This window comes from Aegilops tauschii, chromosome 2 (genome assembly GCF_002575655.3).
Source record: "Aegilops tauschii subsp. strangulata cultivar AL8/78 chromosome 2, Aet v6.0, whole genome shotgun sequence".
Lineage (NCBI taxonomy): Eukaryota > Viridiplantae > Streptophyta > Magnoliopsida > Poales > Poaceae > Aegilops > Aegilops tauschii.
Genome location: NC_053036.3, coordinates 133,519,439 through 133,537,709, shown reverse-complemented (window position 1 = coordinate 133,537,709; position 18,271 = coordinate 133,519,439).

Sequence of the window (18,271 nt, the reverse complement as noted above, 5' to 3'; positions counted from 1 at the left end):
GAGCGCTGGAGCTTGCACACTTTGTTAGCATTCTTAGGATCGACAAAACCTTCCGGTTGCATCATATACAACTCTTCCTTAAGGAAGCCATTAAGGAATGCCGTTTTGACGTCCATCTGCCATATCTCATAATCATAGTATGCGGCAATTGCTAACATGATTCGGACGGACTTCAGCTTCGCTACGGGTGAGAAAGTCTCATCGTAGTCAACCCCTTGAACTTGTCGATAACCCTTAGCGACAAGTCGAGCTTTGTAGATGGTCACATTACCATCTGCGTCCGTCTTCTTCTTAAAGATCCATTTGTTTTCTATGGCTCGCCGCTCATCGGGCAAGTCAGTCAAAGTCCATACTTTGTTTTCATACATGGATTCTATCTCGGATTTCATGGCTTCTAGCCATCTGCCGGAATCCGGGCCCGCCATCGCTTCTTCATAGTTCGAAGGTTCACCGTTGTCTAACTACATGATTTCCAGGACAGGGTTGCCGTACCACTCTGGTGCGGAACGTGTCCTTGTGGACCTACGAAGTTCAGCAACTTGATCTGAAGCTTCATGATCATCGTCATTAACTTCCTCCCCAGTTGGTGTAGGCACCACAGGAACATTTTCCCACGCTGCGCTACTTTCCGGTTCGGAAGGGGTGACTATCACCTCATCAAGTTCCACTTTCCTCCCACTCAATTCTTTCGAGAGAAACTCCTTCTCTAGAAAGGACCCGTTCTTGGCAACGAAGATCTTGCCTTCGGATCTGAGGTAGAAGGTATACCCAATAGTTTCCTTAGGGTATCCTATGAAGACGCATTTTTCCGATTTGGGTTCGAGCTTTTCAGGTTGAAGTTTCTTGACATAAGCATCGCATCCCCAAACTTTTAGAAACGACAGCTTAGGTTTCTTCCCAAACCATAATTCATATGGTGTCGTCTCAACGGATTTCGACGGAGCCCTATTTAAAGTGAATGCGGCAGTCTCTAAAGCATAACCCCAAAATGAGAGCGGTAAGTCGGTAAGAGACATCATAGATCGCACCATATCCAATAGAGTGCGATTACGACGTTCGGACACACCATTTCTCTGAGGTGTTCCAGGCGGCGTGAGTTGTGAAACTATTCCACATTTCCTTAAGTGTGTACCAAATTCGTGACTTAAATATTCTCCACCACGATCTGATCGTAAGAATTTTATTTTCCTGTCACGTTGATTCTCAACTTCACTCTGAAATTCCTTGAACTTTTCAAAGGTTTCAGACTTGTGTTTCATAGGTAGACATACCCATATCTACTTAAATCATCAGTGAGAGTGAGAACATAACGATATCCTCCGCGAGCCTCAACACTCATTGGACCACACACATCGGTATGTATGATTTCCAATAAGTTGGTTGCTCGCTCCATTGTTCCGGAGAACGGAGTCTTGGTCATCTTACCCATGAGGCATGGTTCGCACGTGTCAAATGATTCGTAATCAAGAGACTCCAAAAGTCCATCTGCATGGAGCTTCTTCATGCGCTTGACACCAATGTGACCAAGGCGGCAGTGCCACAAGTATGTGGGACTATAATTATCAACTTTACATCTTTTGGCATTCACACTATGAACATGTGTAACATCACGTTCGAGATTCATCAAAAATAAACCATTGACCAGCGGGGCATGACCATAAAACATATCTCTCAAATAAATAGAACAACCATTATTCTCAGATTTAAATGAGTAGCCATCTCGAATTAAACGAGATCCAGATACAATGTTCATGCTCAAAGCTGGCACTAAATAACAATTATTGAGGTTTAAAACTAATCCCGTGGGTAGATGCAAAGGTAGCGTGCCAACGGCGATCACATCGACCTTGGAACCATTCCCGACGCGCATCGTCACCTTGTCCTTTGCCAGTCTCCGTTTATTCCGTAGTTCCTGCTTTGAGTTACAAATATGAGCAACCGCACCAGTATCAAATACCCAGGAGCTACTACGAGTACTGGTAAGGTACACATCAATTACTTGTATATCACATATACCTTGGGTGTTGCCGGCCTTCTTCTTGTCCGCTAAGTATTTGGGGCAGTTCCGCTTCCAGTGACCACTTCCCTTGCAATAAAAGCACTCAGTCTCGGGCTTGGGTCCATTCTTTGACTTCTTCCCGGTAACAGGCTTACCGGGCGTGGCAACTCCCTTGCCGTCCTTCTTGAAGTTCTTCTTACCCTTGCCCTTCTTGAACTTAGTGGTTTTATTCACCATCAACACTTGATGTTCTTTTCTGATCTCTACCTCAGCTGATTTCAGCATTGAATATACCTCGGGAATGGTCTTTTCCATCCCCTGCATATTGTAGTTCATCACAAAGCTCTTGTAGCTTGGTGGAAGCGACTGGAGGATTCTGTCAATGACCGCGTCATCCGGGAGATTAACTCCCAGCTGAGACAAGCGGTTGTGCAACCCAGACATTCTGAGTATGTGCTCACTAACAGAACTGTTCTCCTCCATTTTACAGCTGAAGAACTTGTCGGAGACATCATATCTCTCGACTCGGGCATGAGCTTGAAAAACCAGTTTCAGCTCCTCGAACATCTCATATGCTCCATGTTTCTCAAAACGCTTTTGGAGACCCGGTTCTAAGCTGTAAAGCATGCCGCACTGAACGAGGGAGTAATCATCAGCACGCTGCTGCCAAGCGTTCATAACGTCTTGGTTCTCAGGGATTGGTGCTTCACCTAGCGGTGCTTCTAAGACATAATCTTTCTTGGCTGCTATGAGGATGATCCTCAGGTTCCGGACCCAGTCCGTATAGTTGCTGCCATCATCTTTCAGCTTGGTTTTCTCTAGGAACGCGTTGAAATTGAGGACAACGTGGGCCATTTGATCTACAATACATAGTGTAAAGATTTAGACTAAGTTCATGATAATTAAGTTCATATAATCAAATTATTTAATGAACTCCCACTCAGATTGACATCCCTCTAGTCATCCAAGTGAAACATGATCCGAATTTGACTAGGCCGTGTCCGATCATCACGTGAGACGGACTAGTCAATATCGGTGAACATCTCCATGTTGATCGTATCTTCTATACGACTCATGCTCGACCTTTCGGTCCTCCGTGTTCCGAGGCCATGTATGTACATGCTAGGCTCGTCAAGTGAACCTAAGTGTATTGCGTGTGTTCCGAGGCCATGTCTGTACATGCTAGGCTCGTCAACACCCGTTGTATTCGAACGTTAGAATCTATCACACCCGATCATCACGTGGTGCTTCGAAACAACGAACCTTCGCAACGGTGCACAGTTAGGGTGAACACTTTCTTGAAATTATTATAAGGGATCATCCTACTTGCTACCGTCGTTCTAAGCAAATAAGATGCAAAAACATGATAAACATCACATGCAATCAAATAGTGACATGATATGGCCAATATCATCATGCTCCTTTGATCTCCATCTTCGGGGCACCATGATCATCTTTGTCACCGGCATGACACCATGATCTCCATCATCATGATCTCCATCATTGTCTCTTCATGAAGTCGTCACGCCAACGATTACTTCTACTTGTATGGCTAACGCATTTAGCAACAAAGTAAAGTAAATTACATGGCGTTATTCAATGACACGCAGGTCATCCAAAATAATAAAGACAACTCCTATGGCTCCTGCCGGTTGTCATACTCATCGACATGCAAGTCATGATTCCTATTACAAGAATATGATCAATCTCATACATCACATATATCATTCATCACATCTTCTGGCCATATCACATCACATAGCACTTGCTGCAAAAACAAGTTAGACGTCCTCTAATTGTTGTTGCAAGTTTTTACGTGGTTTGTAGGTTTCTAGCAAGAACGTTTCTTACCTACGTATGACCACAACGTGATTTGCCAATTTCTATTTACCCTTCATAAGGACCCTTTTCATCGAATCCGTTCCGACTAAAGTAGGAGAGACAGACACCCGCTAGCCAACTTATGCAACTTGTGCATGTCAGTCGGCGGAACCAGTCTCACGTAAGCGTACGTGTAAGGTCGGTCCGGGCCGCTTCATCCTACAATGCCGCCGAAACAAGAAACGACTAGTAGCGGCAAGAAGAATTGGCAAACTCAACGCCCACAACTGCTTTGTGTTCTACTCGTGCATAGTAACTACGCATAGGCCTGGCTCATGATGCCACTGTTGGGAATCGTAGCATAATTTAAAATTTTCCTACGCTCACCAAGATGCATCTATGGAGTCTACTAGCAACGAGGGGAAAGGAGTGCATCTACATACCCTTGGAGATCGCGAGCGGAAGCGTTCCAATGAACGTGGATGACGGAGTCGTACTCGCCGTGATCCAAATCACCGATGACCGAGTGCCGAACGGACGGCACCTCCGCGTTCAACACACGTACGGTGCAGCGACGTCTCCTCCTTCTTGATCCAGCAAGGGGGAAGGAGAGGTTGATGGAGATCCAGCAGCACGACGGCGTGGTGGTGGATGTAGCGGGTCTCCGCAGGGCTACGCCGAGCTTCTACGAGAGAGAGAGAGGTGTTGCAGGGGAGGAGGGAGGCGCCCAAGGCTGTTGTGTGCTGCCCTCCCTCCCCCCCTTTATATAGGCCCCCTGGGGGGGCGCCGGCCCTGGAGATCAGATCCAAGGGGGGGGGCGGCGGCCAAGTGGGGGGAAGGGGTGCCTTGCCCCCCAAGGCAAGGGGGAACTCCCCCCCTTAGGGTTCCCAACCCTAGGCGCAGGGGGGGAGGCCCAAGGGGGGGCGCCCCAGCCCACTAGGGGCTGGTTCCCTTCCACTTTCAGCCCACGGGGTCCTCCGGGACAGGTGGCCCCACCCGGTGGACCCCCGGGACCCTTCCGGTGGTCCCGGTACAATACCGGTAACCCCCGAAACTTTCCCGGTGGCCGAAACTAGACTTCCTATATATAATTCTTCACCTTCGGACCATTCCGGAACCTCTCCTGACGTCCGGGATCTCATCCGGGACTCCGAACCACTTTCGGGTTTCCGCATACATATATCTCTACAACCCTAGCGTCACCGAACCTTAAGTGTGTAGACCCTACGGGTTCGGGAGACATGCAGACATGACCGAGACGCCTCTCCGGTCAATAACCAACAGCGGGATCTGGATACCCATGTTGGCTCCCACATGTTCCACGATGATCTCATCGGATGAACCACGGTGTCGAGGATTCAATCAATCCGTATGCAATTCCCTTTGTCAAACGGTATGTTACTTGCCCGAGATTCGATCGTCGGTATCCCAATACCTTGTTCAATCTCGTTACCGGCAAGTCTCTTTACTCGTACCGCAATGCATGATCCCGTGACTAACGCCTTAGTCACATTGAGCTCATTATGATGATGCATTACCGAGCGGGCCCAGAGATACCTCTCCGTCACACGGAGTGACAAATCCCAGTCTCGATCCGTGCCAACCCAACAGGCACTTTCGGAGATACCCTTAGTGCACCTTTATAGTCACCCAGTTATGTTGTGACGTTTGGCACACCCAAAGCACTCCTACGGTATCCGGGAGTTGCACGATCTCATGGTCTAAGGAAAAGATACTTGACATTGGAAAAGCTCTAGCAAACGAAACTACACGATCTTTTATGCTATGCTTAGGATTGGGTCTTGTCCATCACATCATTCTCCTAATGATGTGATCCCGTTATCAATGACATCCAATGTCCATAGTCAGGAAACCATGACTATCTGTTGATCAACGAGCTAGTCAACTAGAGGCTTACTAGGGACACGTTGTGGTCTATGTGTTCACACATGTATTACGATTTCCGGACAATACAATTATAGCATGAACAATAGACGATTATCATGAACAAAGAAATATAATAATAACCATTTATTATTGCCTCTAGGGCATATTTCCAACAGCCCCCTAGTACTTCTCTGTGATCATTCACAATTCTGCTCCGGTCTTTCACTATTAAGCATTCCTTGGGTTTAGAAATCCTGAATGCACTCATGTGCAATGTAGGATGTGTTGGCCGTAAGCTAATCATAGACATGCGACCTTTAGTCTCGATCCACTAAGGCACAACTCTCATCGGGAGTCCCTGCTGAAGAACATCGTATAGTAACATACTTAGCAATGAAGTTTATAGCTTAAAAAATAATGTATGCAAAAGATGCACTCAGGACTAATAGTAAAAATCTTACCATCTTTCCTAAATAGATGTGACGATAGTTCAATACGAGCACTATTGGTCGCACGTTTTGAGTGCTAAGATTTTTAAGTCCAGGAAAATAATTTGTCTTGACAGCATCAAGATCCTGAAGCCATGAAACATAATGACTTATCTCCTCGCAGTTTAGTTCAGCCTCGGGACAGTGGACGGTCATGTCTACCAAGCACTGGACATGTTTGCTTGAATGGAAATAAGCTATCAATAGAAATTAGTCGTCAACTATTTTTGAATAAACAATATCGAAGACAAAAATATGGCTGAGAAACTCACATAATGGTAGAACTGGAGGCATCTGCACATCGACCCAAATGTCTCTATTACCTTCAATATCATCTTCCGGACGAATATCAAAGGTGATAGCCATATCAGGCTCAAATGCATAAGCCTTGCATAGTGCTTGCCAAGTTTTGCATTCAAAATAGGTGTAGGTGTCTGCATTGTATAATTTTGCGTGGAAAGTATAACCATGCTCGGTCTTCAAGTAAACTCTCTTTACCTCCATAGTTTTCATAGGACTGAAACCCATCTTATCCAAGACAAAAACTCTTGCATGGTAGGGGATACGCTAGTAGAATAGTAAAAACAATAAATTATAAGTTGAAGCAAACGAAGCAAAAATCATGCTTAATTACAAAAAAAAGACTTGTCGTTGTGACTTACTGTATCCACTTCGAAGTTCTCGTCCAACTTGATGCTGAAGCGCCTATCATCAACTAGGAAGATTCTGTCGCACAAGCCGTGCACGTCTTCGCAGTATTCGCAAATACCAAAATCCTTTTCGTCGGCAGACATTTCCTATGTTCATAGTTGAAACATTAATTGAAAATTGATCGAAGGCAACTACCTGGAAACTTGTAACATCCCAAATTTCCAATTTGGAATGTTATACATAGATCATTCATGCATATCATATTTTTTTGCTGCATTTCATTTCGCGATCCTCGAAATCCTAAGCAACTCAAGTACTCTCGGAGAGAGTTGGGGATTTCTCTATTTTCATATTTGAATTTTATAATATATTGAAACGAGGATTATTTGTTTTAATTATTTTTCTCTCCAAAAATATTTCGTATTCAAATATATGAGAGGAGATAATATGACTCCTCCAAAATAAATGAAATATTGGAGGAAAAATATTAAAATCAAATATTGGATTTTATTCGGAGTTTTGTTGCTATTTTATTTGAATTAGGAAAATATGCGTTTTTAAAAATTACATTATAGGCCCAAATAAATGTTCACCTTCTCCAGTCTATTTTTAGAAGATGGGGAAAATTTATTTCAGAATTTTTGAAGTCCGTTTAGTATTTCTTTTCTTACTTTTTCTGCACGTCGGATTTAAAAAAATGTCAAACAGACTCCGGGTCGTACCCGAGCGGGAGTCCGCCCGGGGGGGGGGAGCTTTATAAGCCGTGCCGGCCGAGCCCACCGCAGCCCAAACCAGCACCGCCGCCGCTCGAAACCCTAGGCCGCCCGATCCGCCGCCTCGCCTCGTGCGTAGCGCCGCCACCGCCGCCGCCGATGGCGCCGCAGCCCGCCGCCGCCGCCACCCGCTGCCCGCGCCACCTCGCCGGAACCGCCCCGCCGCCGCCGCCGTCTCACCGGACCCAAGGTAGCCGCCTCGGTTTTCATGAGAAAACCCTTTTTTTCCGAAACCCTAGATCCTTTTTTATAGATCCGGTTCGGTTTATTTCCGGTTTAGTTATTTAGCGAACGCCCGTTTTACGTTCATTTTAACGAACGGTTTTCACCGATTAACCGCAGACAGCGAACGTTCGTTAGCCTGTTCGTTAGTTTTTCTTTTTCTCGGATTTTCCGCGATTATTTTCGATCGCGATTTCTGACTCGATTTACGTTTTAGTTTATCTTTTCGCTCGTTTATCCGAATCAGGCGATTCAAGCGCCTAGATCTTCGTCTCGAAACCCTCTTTCTGTTTAACCAACTTGAACAAGATTTTGGTACTGTAAAATTTGACTTTAGTTCAGATTAGTAAACGAATCTTGTTTCTTTCGCAGTTTGAGTTTTGTTGCTCCGTTTGATTTGATTCTTTTTGCAAACTAGAGTTCTTAAGTTGAACTTTCTGGTCAATTCTTCTTATTTGAGTTTTGCCCGTGCGTCTTTGCTTGATTGCTTATGTATGCTATTGTTTGTTTGCGATAGAATTCCCGGAGTGCGAAGCGTGCTACTACGAGTCTCTAGGTTCCGCGGATCATCAGCAAGGCAAGTAACACTTTGATCATATCATTTTCATACCCAGTTTTTATGCATTAGTTTCACCCTCAAACATTGCATGAGTAGGATTGTGTAGCGACCAGACCTCAAATGGCCTGTGCTGCTGTGCACCAGTGTCATCCCTGGATCAGTAATGCTGACACGCACAGTACAAATGGAGGATTTATAACAGAGTAGCAATCACACACTTATTACATCGAATATCTCCGAAGAGATTAAGTATAATAAACACGGCTTAAGGCCATCTAATAACGATAACAGCGGAAGACTTGGAAGATAAGTGAGTCCATCAACTCCAGCGGCATCACTGAGTATAAGACCACGACCTAAGGCACCTTACCCGTCGTCTGAAAAGTCCGCAACATGAAACGTTGCAGCCCGAAAATGGGTCAGCACATAGAATATGCTGGCAAAGCAACACATAGAGAGCAATGAACAGTGATAAGGCTATACTATATGCATATATGGCTGGTGGAAAGGCTCTATGGTTACAGTTTTTGCGAAAAGCCAATTTTATCCTACTGCAAAGGAATAAATTTTATTTAACTATCATGGTGGTTGAAACATTGAGAAGGTACCTCGAACTCAATCCCAATTAAGTAACATCATTAACCCAACAAAATTAATTATAAGTATCACGGTGATGAGATTCAAATGATAATCCAGGTACTAGATACTCAAGTTGTCCATAACCGGGGACACGGCTAATCATGATCAGTTTGTACACTCTGCAGAGGTTTGTGCACTTTTCCCCACAAGACTCGATCGCCTCTGCTTGATTCTCGCACTGCCTGATGTTTGAGAAACGGATGACCGAGACACAGTCTTTCAGAAACAGTCACTCTCTACTCTGGATGGACCGGTACACCTACTTTCCCCTACATCTGCTAGTCCACCTCTTCAAGAGATCCTGTAACCTACTCAGCTATGCTAGAGCCCATAATAGCTTGCGGCTGCACACGGAAGTTTCTAGCATGAATAATCTTATGATCCCTTTGAGCCTGGGTGGCGGACCTTATACATACAGACAACACTGGGTTCTCCAGGTGCCTCAATCCACCCAGATGTGAGTTTTTAGTTGCCACCTTAAGTTAAACCATTATTAACAATCTCACATCTGTCATGAATGTCTCTCAAACCCAAACCACGTCTACGAGCATAGCATGGCATTGATAAAAGCAACGTAGAAGTAACTCCCAAGGGTTTGCTAGATAAAACAGGTAATAGGTACTACCTCAACTACTTCCCAATACCCACAGTTTAATTAGATCCTAATCATGCATTGTGTTTGAGGAAATAGATCTAATGCAATAAAACTGGGTATGAACGGGGTATGATCAAAGTGTTACTTGCCTTGCTGATGATCCGCAAAACCTAGCGAGTCGAAGTATCAAGCGGCACACTCCGGGTACTCTATCGCAAACAAACAAGCATACAATCAGTACTCAACTAATGCATAGGTAAAACTCAAAAGAAAGATCCAACCAGAAAGTTCAACTTAAGAACTCCGGTTTGCAAAAAGAATCAACTCGAAAGAAGCAACGAAAGTCAAACGGCGAAAGAAAGAAACTTCGTTTTCTAATCTGGATCTAGGTCAAATTTTACTGTAGCAAAAACTTGTTTGAGTAGGTTAAACGGAAAGAGAATTTCGAGACGAAACTCTTGGCGCTTGAATCGCCTGATTCCGATAAACGAGCGAGAAGTTAAACATATTCGAAAATTCGATCGGAAATCGAATCTGAGAAAATAACGAGAAAATCCGACGAAAAAGAAAAACGGACGAACGGTTAAATAACGAACGTTCGTTAACAGAGAAAAACCGACGAACGCGTTCGTTAAAACGAACGGTTCGGTGAACGCTCATGAAATAAGAAAACCGAAAAAAAACCGATCTAGGGTTTTTTTTCTTAAAACAAAAGGTTTTTTTTTCACAGAAAACCGGTCAACACGAGATGGCCGGCGGCATACCTCGTCGGGCTACTCCGGCGAGGGCTCCGGCGGGCGGGGCTCGGCGGCGAGGGGTGCGGGGCTCGGGGGGGACTCCGGCGGCGAGGGGCTCCGGCTCGGGGGGGCTCCCAGCGGCGGGCGGCGGCGGCGGCTAGATGTGGCGGCGGCGGCGTGCTCCTCCGGCGGCGGTGACGAGAGAAACGGAGAGGGGGGGGGTATATATGGAGGGGGGGTGCGGCGGCTTGGGGGAGGGGCAACCCGAGGCGGCGGCGGCGTCGTGGCGATGGCGGACTCCGGCAGCGGCTTGGCGTGCGGGAGGAGGAGAGGCGACGGCGTGGGCTCGGCCCAGTCGGCGCGGCGCGTTTGTTTTTTTTTAATATGTTCCGCGGAAAATATTGCGTAGAAAAATAAATAAAAATCAGAAAAATATGAAATAAATTTTCCCCGTCTAGTTAGAAAATCTAGAATAGGGTGAACATTTTTTTAAAATCAAAAATAAATATTTTGAAAACATGCATATTTTTTAAATGCAATAAAATTGCAAATAAAATCCAATTAAATTCCAAATAATGATTTTTAACATTTTTCCTCCAGTATTTCAATATTTTGGAGAAGTCATATTTTCTCCTCTCGTTTATTTAAAAAAATGAAATATTTTTCCGGAGGAAAAATAATTAAAAATCCCAATCCTCGTTTGAAAAATCAAATAAGAAAATTCGAGAAAATCCCCAACTCTCTCCGAGGGTCCTTGAGTTGCTTAGGATTTATCGAGGATTTGTCAAAATGCACAAAACATGATATGCAAATGATGATCTATGTATAACATTCCAAATTGAAAATTTGGGATGTTACAAACCTACCCCTCTTAAGGTGAATCTCGCCCTCGAGATTCGGGTTGGCTAGAAAACAGGTGGGAGTGGTTTTTCCGTAGATCTTCCTCTCGCTCCCAGGTGGCCTCATCTTCTGTGTGGTGACTCCTTCGGGCAATCCTTCGGGCAATTCCAGCTTGTAGGCAACTTCTCCCATACGTTCCAACACTCTGTATGGTCCGATAAAACGAGGCGCTAACTTTCCCTTAACTCCAAAGCGTTTTACTCCTCGTAGTGGTGATACTCGAAGATACACTCTGTCTCCGATTTCGTGAACTGTCTCCTTGCGTTTAGAATCAGCATAACTCTTCTGCCTGGACTGGGCTACCTTGAGCCTATCGCGAATCAACTTCACTTTCTGTTCAGACTCCTTAATCAAATCTGGTCCAAACAACTGACGGTCTCCAACTTCGTCCCACAACAACGGTGTTCTACACCTCCTTCCATACAAAGCTTCGAAAGGGGCCATCTTCAAACTGGTTTGATAACTGTTGTTATAAGAAAACTCCGCATATGGCAAATTGTCATCCCAACTTGATCCATAATCTAGCGCACATGCTCTCAACATGTCCTCCAAAATCTGGTTGACTCTTTCGGTCTGTCCATCTGTCTGCGGGTGAAATGCCGTACTAAATTCCAGCCTGGTTCCCAATGTTTCATGTAGCTGCTTCCAAAACTTCGAGGTAAATTGGGTTCCTCTGTCTGATACAATGGTCCTCGGAACTCCATGCAAACATACTATCCTGGTCATGTATATCTTTGCCAACTTAGCACTGGTGTAAGTGGTCTTCACTGGAATGAAATGAGCCACTTTCGTCAAACGGTCGACTACAACCCATATCGAGTCATAGCCTGAACGGGTCCTGGGTAATCCCGTGATAAAATCCATGCCTATTTTATACCACTTCCATTCGGGTATCGGCAATGGTTGTAGCAATCCTGCTGGCTTCTGATGCTCTGCCTTCACTCTCTGACATACATCACAAACTGCTACAAACTCCGCAATATCCTTCTTCATTCCGGTCCACCAGAAAGTATTCTTCAAATCCAAATACATCTTGGTATTCCCTGGGTGAATCGAGTATGGTGAATCATGGGCTTCTTGCAAAATCAACTTCCTGATCTCCGGATCATTTGGCACATATACGCGGTCCTCGAACCATAAGGTATCGTGCTCATCCTCACGAAATCCCTTGGCTTTTCCTTTGCTCATCTTCTCCTTTATCTCTTCAATCTCCTTGTCTGTCTTCTGAGCTTCTCTGATCCTTTCTATCAAGGTAGACTGAATCTCCAATGTCGCTAAATAGCCTCTAGGGACTATCTCCAAGCATAGCTCACGTATGTCCTCGGCTAACTCCTGAGGTAACTCTCCTGTCATGAGGGTGTTGACATGACTCTTCCGGCTCAACGCGTCTGCTACTACGTTAGCCTTTCCGGGGTGATAATGCAATCTCATATCATAGTCTTTGATGAGCTCCAACCATCTCCTCTGTCTGAGGTTTAACTCCTTCTGCGTGAAAATGTACTTCAAACTCTTGTGATCCGTGTACACCTCATAATGGTTTCCGATGAGAAAATGTCTCCATGTCTTCAATGCATGCACCACGGCTGCTAATTCCAAATCATGCGTAGCATAATTCTTCTCATGGGGTTTAAGTTGTCGTGAAGCATACGAAACAACTCTTCCTTCCTGCATAAGCACTGCTCCAAGTCCTCGACGAGAAGCGTCACAATAAGCTTCATAGTCCTTGCGTTGATCTGGCAGAATCAACATGGGTGAGGTAACCAATCGTTGCTTCAACTCCTGGAAACTAGCTTCACATTCCTCAGTCCAATTAAATTTGGTGTCCTTCTTCAATAGCTCAGTCATGGGCTTAGCAATCCTTGAGAAATTCTCGATAAATCTCCGGTAGTATCCTGCGAGTCCAAGAAAACTCCGGATTTCTCCAACTGTAGTGGGCGATTCCCAACTTGTCACTGTGTCAACCTTGGCAGGGTCTACTGCTATTCCTTCTCCAGAAATAACATGTCCAAGGAATCCAACTTCCTTCAACCAAAACTCACATTTGCTGAACTTGGCATATAACTGATGTTCCCTGAGCTTCTCAAGTACCAATCGTAAATGCTCCTCATGCTCTTCTTCATCCTTGGAAAAGATTAAAATATCATCAATGAACACCACGACGAACTTATCCAAAAACTCCATAAACACTTTGTTCATCAGGTTCATGAAATAGGCCGGTGCGTTAGTCAGTCCAAATGACATAACGGTATACTCATACAATCCATATCTGGTGGTAAATGCTGTCTTGGGTATATCCTGCTCTCGAATCTTTAACTGATGGTATCCTGATCGTAGATCGATCTTGGAAAATACTTTAGCTCCTTGCAGGCGGTCAAACAAATCATTGATCATCGGCAGTGGGTACTTGTTTTTGATGGTCACTTCATTCAATCCTCGGTAATCAACAACCATCCTTAGTGATCCATCTTTCTTCTCTACTAGAAGTACTGGTGATCCCCAAGGTGACGAACTTGGGCGAATATAGCCTTTATCCAGTAACTCCTTGATTTGCTTCTTAATTTCCTCCAAATCCTTTGCGGGCATCCTGTACGGTCTCTTAGATATTGGCCCTGTGCCTGGCAAAAGTTCAATCAAACTCAATGTCTCTATCTGGTGGCATGCCTGGCAACTCTTCTGGAAATACATCCGGATAATCCTTCACCACTGGTACTTCCTCCTGTACAACTCCTGATAAGGAATTCACTTGAGTCTTCTTCGGCATATGCCTGGATACATACTTGATCCTTTTTCCTTCCGGGGTGGTAAGCAAAATAGTCTTGCTGGCACAATCGATGTTTCCTCCATACAACGATAGCCAATCCATTCCCAAGATCACATCCAAACCATGCGATTCCAAAACAATGAGGTCTGAGGGGAAAACATGCCTTCCAATGGCCAACGGTATCTTAAAACATCCTTGGGTGGCCATATACTCTGCTCCTGGCGAGGTTACTAACATGGGGCTTTTGAGAACTTGGGTGGACATCTTAAACTTGTTTACGAATCCCCTTGATATGTATGAATGCGATGCACTAGTATCGAAAAGAACAGTTGCAGTAAATGACTTAACAAAAAACTTACCTATTACTGCATCAGGCTGAGCTTCAATCTCCTCCACGCTCACGTGGTTCACATGTCCTTTGTTGAACGGGTTCGGCTTCTTCCCAGAGCTTCCATTGCCGTTTCCATTTTGGGCTTCGGGACAATCAGTTGCATAATGTCCCGTCTTCTGGCACTTGAAACAGGTAATGTGACTTAGATCCCTCTTGGTTGGGGTAGATGGGTTGGTGCGGTTCTGTCCGTTTCCTCCTCCATTCCCATTACCATTCTTGGAGCCATTATGGTTGTGCGAACTACCTCCTCCATGGGTATGCTGAAACTGTCCTCCCGGCTTCGGGGTAAATCGTGGCTTCTGCTGGCCTCCAGAATTATACTTCCCTTGTCCATACTTCCTCTTGCGGTTTTCAATCTGCTGTTGCTTCCCTTCTATCATGAGAGCTCTATCTACCAGCTCTTGGTAGTTGTTGAAAGTTGCTACCATCAACTGCATACTCAGCTCATCATTCAATCCTTCCAGAAACTTCTCCTGCTTGGCTGCATCCGTAGCAACGTCATCTGGTGCATAACGTGCTAACTTACTGAAATCTTCCACATACTGGCCTACGGTGCGTCCTCCTTGGCGTAGGTTGCGAAACTCACGCTTCTTCATAGCCATAGCTCCTGCTGAAACATGAGCTGTACGGAAAGCTTGCTGAAACTGGTCCCATGTGACAGTGTCAATAGGGTGCGTGGCTGTATAATTCTCCCACCATGATGCTGCGGGTCCATCAAGCTGATGTGCGGCAAAATGCACTCTTTCCGCATCTGTGCATCCTGCAGTGGTTAACTCCCTTCCAACTTTGCGGAGCCAATCATCTGCAACAATCGGCTCGGTGCTACTGGAAAACACCGGCGGGTTTAGCCTTAAGAAACGGGCTAAGTGGTCAACAGGTGGTGGTGGCGGTGGGTTGTTGTTGTTGCCTTGGTTCTGAACTAACACTTGCATCAGGGCATTCTGTTGCTGAATCAACTGGGTGATCTCTGGCGGGAAAACAAATCCGGGGTCGCGTCTCGGAGGCATCTGATAGGTTTAGAAAAGATGAGAATTAAGAATGGAATGAGGTCTAGAGAGAAAACACTACCCATATGCTCATGAGACAAATTCAATCAATATCACTCAATCAATCCAAACAAGGCAAAACAATCGATCTAACTAGCGTTACAAAGTGCTTGAGCTATACTACTAAATGGGGGAAAACTACTACTGATATGGTAGTCTACTAAAAATTCTGATCCGTTGAAGACTCCATGATGTCTGCTCCAGCTTCATCAACCCATTCCTCTTCACTTGGTTCCGAGTCGGTGTCGTCGATGATGATGTAGTTATCCGGACAAGTGCATTCGTCGACTTCTGCTTTTGGCACTGGATTTCCCACGAATGCTCCAATCTTATTCTCCAGGTCGTCAATCTTCCCTACTAGTGCGTTGATTTCCTCCAAATAATCTTCGCGGGTAGCCTTGAGTTCTTCTTGGAGTTCCTTGATCTTCGTGAATGCCTTCTTCAGTTCTTCCTTGTCCGTACACATCTGGTTCTCCTGGCGTCGAATATGTTGGTTCTGCTCCTGGATGAAAGCTGCAATTGATCCATCCTTCTTGGTCTTGATCATCTCCCATTGCGCGTCTCGACGTCCACAAATTTGATAAATTGTATCCTTAAGCTCCTGGTGATAGACTTCTCCAATGCGTCCCATGGCGATATGTGCGGCCATGCTCTTCCCTAAACTCCAAGTTGGTGCTTCGAAAACCAATCTCATGGGTTCCGTAATTGGCGCAAACGTTCTTCCTGGAATGATCACTTGAATCTTCCAGCTCTCCTCTTCAGGTAATGTAGCATTGTAAGTTCCGGTGACGCTTGGTATTCCTATGTTCAAGTACTTGGTGACTTCCTTCAAGTGTCGACCAAACGGCGTGTCTTCATCTGGTTGCATAAACTTGCTCCTTGCATTCGCTATTCCTAAAAGAGTAGAAAGTGGAGAGGGGTCAGAAATGAGAAGAGAGAAGTTTTCTAGGGCTTAAGCTTAGGGGTCGTGTCCTATAGTCAGCGTGTGCTCTGATACCAACTTTGTAGCGACCAGACCTCAAATGGCCTGTGCTGCTGTGCACCAGTGTCATCCCTGGATCAGTAATGCTACACGCACATTACAAATGGAGGATTTATAACAGAGTAGCAATCACACACTTATTACATCGAATATCTCCGAAGAGATTAAGTATAATAAACATGGCTTAAGGCCATCTAATAACGATAACAGCGGAAGACTTGGAAGATAAGTGAGTCCATCAACTCCAGCGACATCACTGAGTATAAGACCACGACCTAAGGCACCTTACTTGTCGTCTGAAAAGTCTGCAACATGAAACGTTGCAGCCCGAAAACGGGTCAGCACATAGAATATGCTGGCAAAGCAACACATAGAGAGAAATGAACAGTGATAAGGCTATACTATATGCATATATGGCTGGTGGAAAGGCTCTATGGTTACAGTTTTTGCGATAAGCCAATTTTATCCTACTGCAAAGGAATAAATTTTATTTAACTATCATGGTGGTTGAAACATTGAGAAGGTACCTCCAACTCAATCCCAATTAAGTAACATCATTAACCCAAGAAAATTAATTATAAGTATCAAGGTGATGAGATTCAAATGATAATCCAGGTACTAGATACTCAAGTTGTCCATAACCGGGGACACGGCTAATCATGATCAGTTTGTACACTCTACAGAGGTTTGTGCACTTTTCCCCACAAGACTCGATCGCCTCCGCTTGATTCTCGCACTGCCTGATGTTTGAGAAACGGATGACCGAGACACAGTCTTTCAGAAACAGTTACTCTCTACTCTGGATGGACCGGTACACCTACTTTCCCCTACATCTGCTAGTCCACCTCTTCAAGAGATCCTGTAACCTACTCAGCTATGCTAGAGCCCATAATAGCTTGCGGCTGCACACGGAAGTTTCTAGCATGAATAATCTTATGATCCCTTTGAGCCTGGGTGGCGGACCTTATACATACAGACAACACTGGGTTCTCCAGGTGCCTCAATCCACCCAGATGTGAGTTTTTAGTTGCCACCTTAAGTTAAACCATTATTAACAATCTCACATCTGTCATGAATGTCTCTCAAACCCAAACCACGTCTACGAGCATAGCATGGCATTGATAAAAGCAACGTAGAAGTAACTCCCAAGGGTTTGATATATTAAACAGGTAATAGGTACTACCTCAACTAATTCCTAATAGCCACAGTTTAATTAGATCCTAATCATGCAATGTGTTTGAGGAAATAGATCTAATGCAATAAAACTGGGTATGAACGGGGTATGATCAAAGTGTTACTTGCCTTGCTGATGATCCGCAAAACCTAGCGAGTCGAAGTAACAAGCGGCACACTCCGGGTACTCTATCGCAAACAAACAAGCATACAATCAGTACTCAACTAATGCACAGGTAAAACTCGAAAGAAAGATCCAACCAGAAAGTTCAACTTAAGAACTCCGGTTTGCAAAAAGAATCAACTCGAAAGAAGCAAGGAAAGTCAAACGGCGAAAGAAAGAAACTTCGTTTGCTAATCTAGATCTAGGTCAAATTTTACTTTAGCAAAAACTTGTTTGAGTAGGTTAAACGGAAAGAGAATTTCGAGACGAAACTCTTGGCGCTTGAATCGCCTGATTCCGATAAACGAGCGAGAAGTTAAACAGATTCGAAAATTCGATCGGAAATCGAATCTGAGAAAATAACGAGAAAAGCCGACGAAAAAGAAAAACGGACGAACGGTTAAATAACAGACGTTCGTTAACAGTGAAAAACCGACGAACGCGTTCGTTAAAACGAACGGTTCGGTGAACGCTCGTGAAATAA